Raw genomic sequence first — 13657 nt, forward strand, 5'->3', positions numbered from 1 at the left:
TCATGACTGCGACATTGTGGCGGACATATCGGACACATTTGGTGCTATTTTGGGACCATTCACATTTATACAGCGATCAGTGCGATTAAAAATGCACTGATTACTGTGTAAATGTGACTGGCAGTGAAGTGGTAAACCAGGAGGGGGCGCTGCAGGGTTTAAGTGTGTCCTAGGGATGTGGTCTAACTGTGGGGGGATGAGCTATGTGTGACACGACACTGATCACCGCTCCCGATTACAGGGAGCGGTGATCAGTGTCAGTGTCAATAGGCAGAATGGGAAGTGTGGAAGGGTATGACAGTGGGCAGTATGTGCAGGAGAGGAGTGTAGAGGGTATGACATTGGGTAGTATGTGAAGGAGAGGAGTGTTAAGGGTGTGGCAGAGGGCAGTATGTGCAGGGGAGGAGTGTGGCGGGTATGACAGTGGGCAGTATGTACATGAGAGGAGTGAGGGGGTATGACATTGAGCAATATGTGCATAAGAGGTGTGTGGAGGCTATGACAGTGGGCAGTATTTGCAGGAGAGGAATGTGGAGGGTATGACAGTCGGCAGTATGTGCAAGAGATGAATGTAGAGGGTGTGACAGTGGGTAGTATGTGCAGGAGAGGAGTGTAGAGGGTATGACCATGGGTAGTATATGCAGGAGAGGAGTATGGAAGGTATAACAGTGGGCAGTATGTGCAGGAGAGGAGTGTAGAAGGTATGACAGTGGGTAGTATGTATAGCAGAGGTGTGTGGAGGGTATGACAGTGGGCATTATGTGCAGGAGAGGAGTTTACATAGCATAACAGTGGATAGTATGAGCAGGAGAGGAGTGTGGAGGGTATGGTAGTGAGAAGTATGTGCAGAACAGGAGTGCAGATGGTATAACAGTAGGCAGTGTGTGCAGGAGAGGAGTGTGGAGGATATGAAAGCGGCAGTATGTGCAGAGGCAAAGTGCCAAAAGAGTTTGATAGGCAGTATGTGCAGGAGAACACTGAACATATTCAAAAAATTTGGGGGTTTGGTCACACTATATGGTCATATAGTGCTAAGCTCACTTACTGCGAAACCCCGAATAAGCGGGCTCTACTCTAGTAATATAGTGTGACCAAACCCCCGTATTTTGGAATATGTTCAGGTGTTTCTAACTAGCCTTGCAGGAAATGTCATTCTTGAATGTGTGCGCTGTAATATGTTTTGTACTGTTTGTAGGTCTTATAGCAGCACCATCTTGAACCATCTTGTTTTTTGGGCTGGAGCACCCCTCCCCCTCCTCATTACCTCTTATTAGTGGCCACCAGTGCATAGGATGTATCCCCTTCAGTTCTCCCATATAGAGGAGTTCAGCTCCCATGGTTGAGACAAAGGATCTTCCATTCTATTACTAGAGTAGGACCCACTAATTTGGGTACTTTGTCGCGGTAAGTGGGCTTAGCACTACATGACCATATAGTGTGACCAAACCCCCGTATTTTTTGAATATGTTCAGGTGTTTCTAACCTAGCCTTGCAGGAAATGTCATTCTTGAATGTGTGCGCTGTAATATGTTTTGTACTGTTTGTAGGTCTTATAGCAGCACCATCTTGAATTTAAACGTAGGGTGTGCCCCCCAAATATGTTTTTGCATATTAAATATATCAAATGTAATGACTAATGCCTATGAAGTAAAAAAGAACCTTGGATGTACGGTAGATGCCGTCTAAGCAAAATGAAAGCTAGTGTCAGTCATTTCTGACTCTGCCTATACCATATTAACCACTTGCCGCCCGCCATATAGCAGAATGACGGTGGCAAAGTGGTTTCAATATCCTGACTGGGCGTCATATGACGTGTCAGTCTGACACCCCTCAACACCGTTCTAGGTAAAGAGTCTCTGACGGAGACTCTTTACCACGTGATCAGCCGTGTCCAATCACGGCTGATCATGATGTAAATAGGAAGAGCCGGTGAACGGCTTTTCCTCACTCGCGTCTGACAGTCACTAGTAGAGGAGAGCCGATTGGCTGCTCTCCTGACAGGGAGGGTCTGTGCTGATTGTTTATCAGCACAGCCCCCCTCGGATCTCGGATCCCACCCAGGACCACCAGGAAAGCCGCCCAGGACCACCAGGGAAGCTGCCCAGGACCACCAGGGAAGCCATCCACACTGGACCAACAGGTATGCCCCCTAGACCCCCAGGGAAATACCAATCTGTGCCCAGGCAGCTGCCATTCGATGCCCAGGCAGCTGCCAGTGCCCACTCACAATGCCTACCACTGCCAGTGCCACCAGGGATGCCTATCAGTGCCGCGTATCAGTGCCCATCAGTGCCACATATCAGTGCCCATCAGTATCCAGCAGTGCCGCCTATCAGTGCCCAGCAGTGCCGCCTATCAGTGCCCATCAGTGCCACCCATTAGAACCCATCTTTGCAGCCTTTCAGCGCCCATCAGTGCCCATCAGTGTCCACCAGTGCCACCCAGTGCCACCCATGAGTGACCATCAGTGCCGCCTATCAGTGCCACCCATCAGTGCCGCCTACCAGTGCCGCATATCAGTGCCCATCGTCAGTGCCCGTCAGTGCATGCTCATTGGTGCCACCTCATCGGTGCCACCTTATCAGTGCCTGTCAGTGCCGCCTTATCAGTGCCCATCAGTGAAAGAGGAAACTTACTTATTTACAAAAATTTTTAACAGAAACAAAAGCAAAACTTTTATTTTTTTCAAAATTTTCGTTCTTTTTTCATTTGTTTCACAAATAATAAAAACCGCAGAGGTGATCAAATACCACCAAAAGAAAGCTCTATTTGTGGGAACAAAATGATAAAAATTTAGTTTGGGTACAGTGTTGGATGACCGCGCAATTGTCATTCAAATTGCGACAGCACTGAAAGCTGAAAATTGGTCTGGGCAGGAAGGTATATAAGTGCTCTGTATTGAAGTGGTTAATGCACAAAAAATACACATTTAATGTTCAATAAAGATTTATTGGGAGCTGTAAACCAGTTATTTGATATTTATAAAATATTAGATCCAGGGGGCGCTAAATTATCATATATAGATATACTGGCCCGCTAGAATGTATGTGTCTATATATATATAATTGATCCCAAAAAAAGTGAAAACATATAATTATGTGAATAAATAGCAAGAAAAATCCACAGCAAAACATACATATAGAATAGCTACAGTCTTTCGATTAGAACAATGTGTTAAACCAATTGTGAAGCAGATATCTATACGTACGCTTCCTGAAGACGTAAACAATGAAACGTACATCGAGGCGGTACCTGGTCACGTTTCTTTTACCTACACAATATCCGGTCTGGCTGGTTGTCGGTCTAAGCTGGTGGAACGCACGCCATCCACAGAGGTGGAGTGAAGGCTATTACACACAGCACTTTCCTGACAAGCCAGCAACCCCAGTGCCGGGTAGGCACTTTTAAATGTAAGAGGCCATTCGGCCACATTTTTTATATTTTGATTTTACCAATAAACAAAACAGTATTATGCTATGGATGTTCCTTTGCTTTCCTTGTATATCCTGCCTTTGCCATTGAGGAAGAGGGTCTCTATTACATCCATCTCATCTATGTGAGCAGGCACTACCCTGCACAAGCGCAATTTGACTATCTTTCCTAGGAAAGAAGTCAAATTGATCTGGTAAGCAGATCATTTATTTATTCCACTATTGGTGAATGCAGATTTCTTAGAGCTTGGTGGAGGATTCAATATCTTTATTGGAAGACACTGCTCTAATCGGAGGATTGAAGTTGTTTCACATTTATATGGTGTTATGGACTGTTTTGTGTTTCAATTCACACTACTAATGTGTTCACACCATTTGGAAAATAATATTCACATTTATTATATCTATGTATAGATATCTGCTTCACAATTGGTTTAACACATTGTTCTAATCAAAAGACTGTAGCTATTCTATACGTATGCTTTGCTGTGGATTTTCCTTGCTATTTATTCACATAATTATGTGTTTTCACTTTTTTTGGGATCAGTTATATTTGATATTTATAATCTAATTTGAATTGCTCATCTGAAGCAGTTTTTTAGTCATGTGACTGGCACAGCACCAATCAGGGTAGGGCAGACATAGAACCACACTGTAGAGAGCATACATCAGCAGAGCAATAGAAGCCCCTCCCAAAGATCTTTCCCTGCAGATGCCAAACAGGGAGAGATCATGTGATTTTTTAAGAAAAAACAAAATACAGTGCCCACTTCTCTCTTTAGTATCACTTTAAGTGAAGTCCATCTGTTCATAGGTTCATTGCAGAGTTCGAATTACCTGCAGAATAAGTCCAATCTTCTGAGCAAAAGTCACTTGCCTGCTTAAGGTGACTTCAGTATGCTTAGCAATTCCGATTGGTAAAAATTAGTTCTTAAGCCTCTTACACACGATTGGATTTTCCGACGGGAAATGTGTGATGACAGGCTGTTGGCGGAAAATCCAATCGTTTGTACGCTCCATCAGACAATTGTTGTTGGATTTTCCGCGGACAAATGTTGGATGACAGGCTTTAAAATTTTCCGTGGACTAATGTGTGTTGTTGGATTTTCCAAGCGTGTGTACACAAGTGCGTCGGACAAAAGTCCAAAGTACAAACACGCATGCTTGGAAGCAAGGACGAGCCAGAAGCGGTCGGTCTTGTAAACTAGCATTTGTAATGGAGAAATTGTGACGTGGCAAATGATGAAATCTTGAAATGCAGCGCACATTCTCTTCTTCTTTAATGGGATAATAATGAAGCTGCTTTGCTGGTGATACTGATGGAGTTATTGCAAACTAATTTTCAAAGGATTTTTTTCTAGTGATATCAAGAATAATATTATTATGCTTTATTTTTATTTTTTTGGGCAAGTTACCACAACACCATTATCCCGTAGTTTTTAAGATCAAGGATACAACTATGTTGGTGTCTCTTGTTAATTTTACATTGTATTTTTTTAAATGTAACTGCCTCCTCCCAAACTGTCATTTGAAGTAAAACACATAGCCAAGTATTATTCTACACATTTTTTTTATTGTGCATTAAGAAAAGAAAACAAATAAAATTAGACATGCTATCTGACAATAGAGCTTAACCAAAAAGTGCATTCTATGCATCCAAAAATATAGAAAATATACCAAATCAAATCATTATTCAAACAAAAAAATAATGTCAAGGCAGTAACTCCAAGGCCAATAATAAATGACACGTTACCTCCTCCGATTCCGCAACATGTCTGGTTGACAAATGGGTGTTCAGAAATGAACTGAAAAGCATGGAATGAAAAGCGCTAAATGAAAAGTGCGACATGAAAAACGCGAATCAACACTCACCAAACTTCTACTAACACGAAATTAGCAGAAGGGCCCAAAGGGTGGCGCTAAAGAGCTCAAAAACATCGTAGTACGTCACTACTTTCGTATTTGTTGGCCGACAATTCCTTGCGGTTTGAATGCAAGAAAAGTTTGGACCAGCGCCCTCCGGACAAAACTCCATGGCCAATAATCCGATTGTGTGTATGAGGCTTTAGAGATTTTGCAACTGCAACAGCTTTTTCTTGACCCTTGACCTTTAAGAGGGTGTCATAGAGCTAACCTCCACCCAATCAAATGGTTCAAGGCATGTTATGAAGGTGTGCCAGAGTATTTTATTATGCCCAGTGGACACACCCGTAATGCCAGCTATCCCAGGCACATTCATATCTCCATATTACAAAGCTTCACAATCAGACAACTAACATTATTTTTAGTAGTCATATAAACGTATGATGTTTAGGCTTGCGTCAAAATTCAATCAATCAATCATATGCAAAAGAACTATATGAGTAATGTCATTTGCTGGATTAATGCCTCTCAATCATTACCAGTCAATTCGATTTATGTTCCAAAAAGGGAGATATTTCAATGTGAAGGACTATCCTGATGGATGTCTGGAGAATGTCACATCCTTATGAAAAAGTTTTTTCTTGTTTCTCCAGTACCCACAGGACTTTATCCAGAATAGACTTGGCAGGCATTAGTCACTTCTGCAATGCTACCAGTGATATCAGAAGTGACCTATGCAGCTAGAGGGTTATCCAATCACTCTCCATTGGTTCTCAATGTTAAGCATTCTGTTTAGACTCGCACCTTATGGAAAATAAACCCCTTACTGGTTAGACCTTTTGCCTTCAATTGAAGATATTATGCTTGATATATCTCCTTAAAAGCCTATATTTGAGGCTTATTTATCAAATATTAAAAATTAAAAAGAAATCCTGGGCTTGGGAATGTTCTGTAGCCAAAGCTGTCCTGCAGGCTGAACTCCAATATATAGCAGGAATGTACAGTCAGAGGAGGCAGGTGAGGCAGGGCATGAACATTTTAAAAAATAAAAATAAATCGAGCTTCGAGGGTCGTAGCTCGGCAACCTGGGGTCACAGAGACCCCAAATTTCAGTGGTTATGTAGCCTAAGTCCTACCCCACCACTGGTAAAAATTACAACCTATGGTTCTAGAGATATGGGTTTCCTTGCGCAGCCTGTCAGAAGCTAAATACAGAGTGGCCACTTTAAATATAAGCTGACTCACTCTGTTTGCAGCAGACTGAAAGGTTGAGCTCACAATGCCTTTCACTTCTTGTCAGAGGCACTGAGCTCAATGAACAGCTTGGAGTCTTGGACCAATGGTAAAGTACCATTGGTTCCAGCTGTCCAATAAAAATGCTGCAGTGGAGGCACGCCTCTCACTGCAGTGTCATAGAAGGGGTATGTGTCTAAAAGACAAATGATCCCTTCCAGCCCAACCCTCTTAACTACAAGGTATACGATTTACCCACAGTCCCTTGTTTTTCTCACACAGTTAGGAGGGAGAAACTGATTCTGTTGAAAAAGCACTGTTATATTTAAGCAAAATCATATATTTATATGCTATATATGTTATAATATAATGATTTATTATTCTATTTACTGTGAAATTACTGGTTGGAAGTTATAACTTCAAACTTCAGTAATTTGTCCGTTAAGCCACCTGCTTGAGTACAGATTTTGAAAATATAGTAAATTACCTTAAACATAATATATAATAATTATTTGTATATTACTTACTTGTGGTAATTAACTCCTTGCCACCCAGGCTAATTCTGACACTTCTCTGCTACATGTAAAAATCAACATTTTTTTGCTAGAAAATTACTCAGAAACCTCAGACATTATATATATTGTTTTAGCAGACACCCTAGGGAATAAAACGGTGGTTGTGCAACTTTTTATTTCACAATGTCAGTACTTATAAATCTCCATAGGTGACGCTTTCAAATATTTTACAGGTTACATGTTTAAATTTACAGAGGAGGTCTAGTGTTAACCACTTGACGACCGCCTCACGCCGATGTACGTCGGCAAAGTGGCACGGACAGGCAAAATCACGTACAGGGTACGTGATTTGCCTTCCGCGGGTGGGGGGTCCGATCGGACCCCCCCCCGGTGCCCGAGGCGGTCGTCTTTTGTCCAGCGGCGATCGGTGATGAGGGGGAGACCATCCGTTCGTGGCCCCCCCCTCGCGATCGCCGCCGGCCAATGAAAACACTCCTTTGCTGCTGTATGCTAAACAGCAGCAAAGGAAGTGATGTCATCTCCCCTCGGGTCGGTATTTTCCGCTCCGGCCCGAGGAGAGAAGACATCTATGTGAGTGCACCAACACACACACACACACAGTAGAACATGCCAGGCACACAAAACACCCCGATCCCCCCCCCGATCGCCCCCCGATCCCCCCCCAATCACCCCCCCCCCTGTCACAAACTGACACCAGTTTTTTTTTTTTTTTTTCTGATTACTGCATAGTGTCAGTTTGTGACAGTTACAGTGTTGGGACAGTTAGTATTACCCCCCTTTAGGTCTAGGGTACCCCCCTAACCCCCCCTAATAAAGTTTTAACCCCTTGATCACCCCCTGTCACCAGTGTCACTAAGCGATCATTTTTCTGATCGCTGTATTAGTGTCGCTGGTGACGCTAGTTAGTGAGGTAAATATTTAGGTTCGCCGTCAGCGTTTTATAGCGACAGGGACCCCCATATACTACCTAATAAATGTTTTAACCCCTTGATTGCCCCCTAGTTAACCCTTTCACCACTGATCACCGTATAACCGTTACGGATGACGCTGGTTATTTCGTTTATTTTTTATAGTGTCAGGGCACCCGCCGTTTATTACCAAATAAAGGTTTAGCCCCCTGATCGCCCGGCGGTGATATGCGTCGCCCCAGGCAGCGTCAGATTAGCGCCAGTACCGCTAACACCCACGCATGCAGCATACGCCTCCCTTAGTGGTATAGTATCTGATCGGATCAATATCTGATCCGATCAGATCTATACTAGCGTCCCCAGCAGTTTAGGGTTCCCAAAAACGCAGTGTTAGCGGGATCAGCCCAGATACCTGCTAGCACCTGCGTTTTGTGCCTCCGCCCAGCCCACCTAAGTGCAGTATCGATCGATCACTGTCACTTACAAAACACTAAACGCATAACTGCAGCGTTCGCAGAGTCAGGCCTGATCCCTGCGATCGCTAACAGTTTTTTTGGTAGCATTTTGGTGAACTGGCAAGCACCAGCCCCAGGCGTCAGGTTAGCGCCAGTACCGCTAACACCCACGCACGCAGCATACGCCTCCCTTAGTGGTATAGTATCTGAACGGATCAATATCTGATCCGATCAGATCTATACTAGCGTCCCCAGCAGTTTAGGGTTCCCAAAAACGCAGTGTTAGCGGAATCAGCCCAGATACCTGCTAGCACCTGCGTTTTGCCCCTCCGCCCGGCCCAGCCCAGCCCACCCAAGTGCAGTATCGATCGATCACTGACACTTACAAAACACTAAACGCATAACTGCAGCGTTCGCAGAGTCAGGCCTGATCCCTGCGATCGCTAACAGTTTTTTTTGTAGCGTTTTGGTGAACTGGCAAGCACCAGCCCCAGGCAGCGTCAGATTAGCGCCAGTACCGCTAACACCCACGCACGCACCGTACACCTCCCTTAGTGGTATAGTATCTGATCGCATCAATATCTGATCCGATCAGATCTATACTAGCGTCCCCAGCAGTTTAGGGTTCCCAAAAACGCAGTGTTAGTGGGATCAGCCCAGATACCTGCTAGCACCTGCGTTTTGCCCCTCCGCCCGGCCCGGCCCAGCCCACCCAAGTGCAGTATCGATCGATCACTGACACTTACAAAACACTAAACGCATAACTGCAGCGTTCGCAGAGTCAGGCCTGATCCCTGCGATCGCTAACGTTTTTTGGTAGCGTTTTGGTGAACTGGCAAGCGCCAGCGGCCTAGTACACCCCGGTCGTAGTCAAACCAGCACTGCAGTAACACTTGGTGACGTGGCGAGTCCCATAAGTGCAGTTGAAGCTGGTGAGGTGGCAAGCACAAGTAGTGTCCCGCTGCCACCAAGAAGACAAACACAGGCCCGTCGTGCCCATAGTGCCCTTCCTGCTGCATTCGCCAATCCTAATTGGGAACCCACCGCTTCTGCAGCGCCCGTACTTCCCCCATTCACATCCCCAACCAAATGCAGTCGGCTGCATGAGAGGCATTTTTATGTCCTCCCGAGTACCCCTACCCAACGAACCCCCCCAAAAAAGATGTCGTGTCTGCAGCAAGCGCGGATATAGGCGTGACACCCGCTATTATTGTCCCTCCTGTCCTGACAATCCTGGTCTTGCATTGGTGAATGTTTTGAACGCTACCATTCACTAGTTGAGTATTAGCGTAGGGTACAGCATTGCACAGACTAGGCACACTTTCACAGGGTCTCCCAAGATGCCATCGCATTTTGAGAGACCCGAACCTGGAACCGGTTACCGTTATAAAAGTTAGTTACAAAAAAAGTGTAAAAAAAAAAAAAAATATGAAATAAAAAAAAATAGTTGTTTTATTGTTCTCTCTCTCTCTATTCTCTCTCTCTATTGTTCTGCTCTTTTTTACTGTATTCTATTCTGCAATGTTTTATTGTTATTGTTATTGTTATTATGTTTTATCATGTTTGTTTTTCAGGTGTGTAATTATTTACACTTTACTGTGCTTTATTGTTAACCATTGTTAACCATTTTTTTGTCTTCAGGTACGCCATTCACGACTTTGAGTGGTTATACCAGAATGATGCCTGCAGGTTTAGGTATCATCTTGGTATCATTCTTTTCAGCCAGCGGTCGGCTTTCATGTAAAAGCAATCCTAGCGGCTAATTAGCCTCTAGACTGCTTTTACAAGCCGTGGGAGGGAATGCCCCCCCCCCCACCGTCTTCCGTGTTTTTCTCTGGCTCTCCTGTCTCAACAGGGAACCTGAGAATGCAGCCGGTGATTCAGCCAGCTGACCATAGAGCTGATCAGAGACCAGAGTGGCTCCAAACATCTCTATGGCCTAAGAAACCGGAAGCTACGAGTATTTCATGACTTAGATTTCGCCGGATGTAAATAGCGCCATTGGGAAATTGGGGAAGCATTTTATCACACCGATCTTGGTGTGGTCAGATGCTTTGAGGGCAGAGGAGAGATCTAGGGTCTAATAGACCACAATTTTTTCAAAAAAGAGTACCTGTCACTACCTATTGCTATCATAGGGGATATTTACATTCCCCGAGATAACAATAAAAATGATTAAAAAAAAAAATATGAAAGGAACAGTTTAAAAGTAAGATTAAAAAAGCAAAAAAATAATAAAGAAAAAAAAAACAAAAAAAAAAAAACACCCCTGTCGCCCCCTGCTCTCGCGCTAAGGCGAACGCAAGCGGCGGTCTGTCGTCAAACATAAACAGCAATTGCACCATGCATGTGAGGTATCACCGCGAAGGCCAGATCGAGTGCAGTAATTTTTCCAGTAGACCTCCTCTGTAAATCTAAAGTGGTAACCTGTAAAGGCTTTTGAAGGCTTTTAAACATGTATTTATTTTGTTGCCACTGCACGTTTGTGCGCAATTTTAAAGCATGTCATGTTTGGTATCCATGTACTCGGCCTAAGATCATCTTTTTTATTTCATCAAACATTTGGGCAATATAGCGTGTTTTAGTGCATTAAAATTTAAAAAAGTGTGTTTTTTCCCCAAAAAATGCGTTTGAAAAATCGCTGCGCAATTACTGTGTGAAAAAAAAAAATGAAACACCCACCATTTTAATCTGTAGGGCATTTGCTTTAAAAAAATATATAATGTTTGGGGGTTCAAAGTAATTTTTTTGCAAAAAAAAAAAACTTTTTCATGTAAACAATAAGTGTCAGAAAGGGCTTTGTCTTCAAGTGGTTAGAAGAGTGGGTGATGTGTGACATAAGCTTCTAAATGTTGTGCATAAAATGCCAGGACAGTTCAAAACCCCCCCAAATGACCCCATTTTGGAAAGTAGACACCCCAAGCTATTTGCTGAGAGGCATGTCGAGTCCATGGAATATTTTATATTGCGACACAAGTTGCGGGAAAGAGACAAATTTTTTTTTTTTTTTTTTTTTTGCACAAAGTTGTCACTAAATGATATATTGCTCAAACATGCCATGGAAATATGTGAAATTACACCCCAAAATACATTCTGCTGCTTCTCCTGAGTACGGGGATACCACATGTGTGAGACTTTTTGGGAGCCTAGCCGCGTACGGGACCCCGAAAACCAACCACCGCCTTCAGGCTTTCTAAGGGCGTGAATTTTTGATTTCACTCTTCACTGCCTATCACAGTTTCGGAGGCCATGGAATGCCCAGGTGGCACAAAACCCCCCCAAATGACCCCATTTTGGAAAGTAGACACCCCAAGCTATTTGCTGAGAGGTATAGTGAGTATTTTGCAGACCTCACTTTTTGTCACAAAGTTTTGAAAATTGAAAAAAGAAAAAAAAAAAATGTTTTTTCTTGTCTTTCTTCATTTTCAAAAACAAATGAGAGCTGCAAAATACTCACCATGCCTTTCAGCAAATAGCTTGGGGTGTCTACTTTCCAAAATGGGGTCATTTGGGGGGGTTTTGTGCCACCTGGGCATTCCATGGCCTCCGAAACTGTGATAGGCAGTAAAGAGTGAAATCAAAAATTTTCACCCTTAGAAATCCTGAAGGCAGTGATTGGTTTTCGGGGTCCAGTACGCGGCTAGGCTCCCAAAAAGTCCCACACATGTGGTATCCCCATACTCAGGAGAAGCAGCTAAATGTATTTTGGGGTGCAATTCCACATATGCCCATGGCCTGTGTGAGCAATATATCATTTAGTGACAACTTTATGAAAAAAAAAAAAAAAAAAAAAAAAAAGTGTCACTTTCCCGCAACTTGTGTCAAAATATAAAATATTCCATGGACTCAATATGCCTCTCAGCAAATAGCTTGGGGTGTCTACTTTCCAAAATGGGGTCATTTTGGGGGGTTTTGTGCCACCTGGGCATTCCATGGCCTCCGAAACTGTGATAGGCAGTGAAGAGTGAAAGCAAAAATTTACACCCTTAGAAATCCTGAAGGCGGTGATTGGTTTTCCGGGCCCCGTACGCGGCTAGGCTCCCAAAAAGTCCCACACATGTGGTATCCCCATACTCAGGAGAAGCAGCTAAATGTATTTTGGGGTGCAATTCCACATAGGCCCATGGCCTGTGTGAGCAATATATCATTTAGTGACGACTTTTTGTAAATATTTTTTTTTTTTTTTTGTCATTTTTCAATCACTTGGGACAAAAAAAATAAATATTCAATGGGTTCAACATGCCTCTCAGCAATTTCCTTGGGGTGTCTACTTTCCAAAATGGGGTCATTTGGGGGGGTTTTGTACTGCCCTGCCATTTTAGCACCTCAAGAAATGACATAGGCAGTCATAAACTAAAAGCTGTGTAAATTCCAGAAAATGTACCCTAGTTTGTAGACGCTATAACTTTTGCGCAAACCAATAAATATACGCTTATTGACATTTTTTTTACCAAAGACATGTGGCCGAATACATTTTGGCCTAAATGTATGACTAAAATTTAGTTTATTGGATTTTTTTTATAACAAAAAGTAGAAAATATCATTTTTTTTCAAAATTTTCGGTCTTTTTCCGTTTATAGCGCAAAAAATAAAAACCGCAGAGGTGATCAAATACCATCAAAAGAAAGCTCTATTTGTGGGAAGAAAAGGACGCAAATTTCGTTTGGGTACAGCATTGCATGACCGCGCAATTAGCAGTTAAAGCGACGCAGTGCCAAATTGGAAAAAGACCTCTGGTCCTTAGGCAGCATAATGGTCCGGGGCTCAAGTGGTTAAAATTATTACTCTATGTAACCTGTGTGTATCTGGCTCTGATACTAGCCAGTGACTCACCAGTCACTGACCTCACTGCACGAACCCCATTGTAGAAACTTAGCAGAAGTGGATATAAAGTCAACAGTCTTGTGCGAAAATCTCCTGTAAAAAAGCGGAGCAGAAACGTTTTCTCCTCCAGCAACCTTATTTTGAGGAAGGGGAAAACAATGGGTCACCTCTTAGCTACAATTGTAAAAGCCCAAAAATTTCCAGAATCCTCGACTAAAATGGCACGTACTACTTTGGAGATTTCATCTGTGTTTTGTGATTTCTTTAAAGAGTTATATAGTAGCAAAGTATCTTATCAAGAGGCTGAACTGCAACTTTTTCTTGACTCCATTACGTTACCAGAACTGTCTGCAGCTGACAGGGAGGCGTTGGATAAACCTCGGACTCTAGAGAAACTTCAGGTCGCT

The sequence above is a fragment of the Aquarana catesbeiana genome, linkage group LG02, assembly GCF_042186555.1.
Source record: "Aquarana catesbeiana isolate 2022-GZ linkage group LG02, ASM4218655v1, whole genome shotgun sequence".
Taxonomy (NCBI): domain Eukaryota; kingdom Metazoa; phylum Chordata; class Amphibia; order Anura; family Ranidae; genus Aquarana; species Aquarana catesbeiana.